Raw genomic sequence first — 3392 nt, 5'->3', positions numbered from 1 at the left:
ATTAGAAAAAGGTCTTTTCGAGGATAAAATATATATAATTATGTTATATATGAAGAAAATGTAGGTTAAGTATAACATCAATGCTTAATTAGGAATAATATCAATAGTTAAGTACATAATAATCCCTGGTGTTTCTTTAAACTGGAAAACTCACATCGTATTTTTTATGAAAATTTTGAGAATTTATCAAGGAAAACTCTAAATTTCCGAACATATTAGGCCTTTATTAAAAAACAACAAGGTTTGCTTAGTTATAGAGACTCCAATGACTGCCAGCGCATCCGCCTAGATAGCTCATTAAGCACACACAATTTTGAGCGGAACTCCTCAAGAATTACTTAACATCAAAGTATAGAATGTCACAAATATGAATCATACACACATACTCACACATGAATTGCTACCACATAAATTCAGAAGACGGTGGTCAAAAGTTCAGCCAACACATTCTATGGTCCATTACCCGGAGCTGCTCTAACATAACGAGTAGATTTTAGTGTGCCTCACATGCCACTGCCTCTGGCTACAAGCCAGGGTAGCCAACTCATTTTTGAGAATTCTCCGATTTCGACAATGAAATTCCCGGATTTTGTCCGAAATTTCGTAAAATTCCCCACCCACAGACATCTTCATATTTAAAAAAAAATTGTTTATATCTTGATATATTAGGTCCATTCAATAACTTTTCCAGTAAGTACTTGCAGCGAGAGCATAAAAGAAAAATAGAGAGTAAAATTGAGAAGAAGAGAAAATTATCACGAAAAGTTATTGAGCGCAAAACTATTAAAAATTTGCAAGTTAACAGCTGACATGCTGTTTTGACATTTCATGCTGATGTTAGGTTTGTATAGTAACCAATAGTCAGTACTAATTTGTACTGGAACCTGCAAATTTTTACTGGAAAAGTGTATGATAACCCAACAAATTTGCAAGAGAGCGCTGAATCGAGAGCGTAACAACACGGGAGAGCTGCAAATTCTTGCTAGTGAAATTTCTACTAGCAGAAATTAGTTAATTGAATTTGCTCACACAAGCTCTTGGCTCAATCATTATCCATTCGTCCTGAAATATACTAGCCAGAAATGCGACCATTTTGAAATATGAGTGTTTTTACTCTCTAGAAAATAATTTATGCGACCTCACATACGCGGTTTTGCATTATCTTGGCACGCGGTTTTGCACTTTGTTGATACGCGGTTTTGTACTTTAAGCGAAGATATGTACGTAAAGTATATTAAAATGTCGTTTCGACAGAGCATATGTAAAAATTCAATGTAAACTGGTTTGAGATCGTTAATATAAAAATCATTTTATACATAGGTAAATACATTTTATTTAAACGTTTTTAAGATACTTTTTAAATTTAAGTACATACAAATGTAAAATATATATGCATGTGTAGATATGTACATAAATTCATATAAACAGCTTATCTAGAAATAATTTTATGAATACTTCTCGAAAAGCTCAAGCAAACGCTTATTAGGCTTAAAATTAAAGCACAAACATTTATTTAATTTCATGAGAACCTGTGTAATTAAAATGTCTTCTAGCATTTCATTATCAAACGATTTCTTTGATTTGAAACTATTTGGTAAACTCATTATTTGTGGAACAAATCTTGAAAGAACCTGAAACGCCAAACTCTGTTCGGCTCGCTCTATATTTAAAATTATTTTCCAAAAGTTTTCTATGGTTAATAGTTGGTGGTACTAATATAAGGCCGACAAATTAATCGAACACTTCGTGGTTTATACAAACTCTTACAACTAAACTTAATTGTTTCTTATTCGTTAAGTCTGTGGATTCGTCTATGAAGTGGGAAAATTTATTTTCTGCAATAACTTGCATACCTGCTTAAACTGATGACGTCCAAGTACGTTTTTTACCACCGCTGTGTTTTTGCTCTGCAACAACTCATTCCAACTGTAGTTTTTGAATCCTTGAAACGCTCTTGTAGACATTTGGTTAGGCGGTCGGTTGCGAAAATGCTAAATTACGCTCTGCTAAGAAGAAACATAGCAATATTTCAGCCTTTTTTGCATTTATTATTCTTTCAATGAAGTCTTGAAAAAAGTCGCCTACTTTTTTTTTACTTTTTATGCTGCTACAGGTTTTTTGGTGCTTTTGCGAGCGTGCGTGTTGCAATAGATCAGCTCTTTCTGATTTGGCTTTTAATGTGAAATTGCAAACAGTGCAATAAGCCTCGTAACCTCAAGTGTTTACACAAGCAGCCGTTGAACGCGGGATCCTTAGTCCAAGAATCAAAAAAGAAAATGCGCGTACACGTGGCTCGCGTCATATTTAAGTCATCTGTGTCCAAAAAATAAATATCTTTCGAACCAGCTACTGCAAAAAACAAAGCTTGTAAGGATTTATTAAGAAAATAATTCAAAATCAGTTCTATTTACAAGATTTAGTAGCAAATTGCCGAAAGTGTGAGCGTAAATACTTACTCTACAAGCAAATAGTACGCTTTACACTGAATATATTTTGCATAAAGAAAAATTACTGGGAAGGTAAAAAACCTCTTTTATTACACAAAAAACGTAAACAGGATAAAAAAACGTCCAAATGTCGTTAAAAACGTCAACCTGGCAACGCTGATTGGAGCCCAATTAAGTACTATTGTAATTGTTATTGTTTTAGTATGATTTAATAGTGATGTGAAGTACTTTCACAAAAATACACTTATTCACATGGTTGTTAAATATGTTTTATCAGATATTCTTTTGTAAATTTGTTAATGAAGTTTCAATGAATGAAAAATATTGACAGTTGTTGGAAGGCAAGCAAACGATACTGAAGCTACCCCGGATTTTAATTCTTCACAGATGGCGCCCGAGAGGATAAGAACCAAATGGATTTATAATCTACACAGGGACGAGAATGTGGGTATCCTGCAGTCTTTTTCAATTCAAGATTCTGGCAGCGTAGCCGAAATGCGGAAACGTTTATCAGCCTTCGTCTTCGACAGCGAACACACAGAGGATATTCAACGGCAGTTAAGAGAATTGGAACAACAGTATTCAGCGGGATCTTCTTCCGGACAACTATCCAATAATGATGATGCAATTCCTGTTGAACCAAGGAATACCGAATTGGAGGGGCAATATTCAGCTAAATCATCTTGTGAACAATCATCCACCTTCAGAAATGATGATGTGATTCCTGTCGGCCTAGTAACTAACAGAAATCCTCCGTATGCAGCAGTTATTGATCAAGTTAGAAAATGGTCAATCAAATTCGACGGTATGAAAGATCCTATCTTTTTCATCGAACGAGTTGAAGAACTGATCGAAGTTTATGCGCTGCCATGCGATATGGTTATGAAAACCATGCCCGAAAGACAAGGGTTTGCTCTGGTATCGCAACTGCAGGCGAAACTGGCC

This window comes from Rhagoletis pomonella, unplaced genomic scaffold, assembly GCF_013731165.1.
Source record: "Rhagoletis pomonella isolate Grant_MI unplaced genomic scaffold, Rhpom_1.0 Rhpom_scaffold_00006, whole genome shotgun sequence".
NCBI classification, from domain to species: Eukaryota; Metazoa; Arthropoda; class Insecta; order Diptera; family Tephritidae; genus Rhagoletis; species Rhagoletis pomonella.
The sequence above is the reverse complement of the archived record's forward strand: the minus strand, read 5'-3'. Positions refer to the sequence as shown.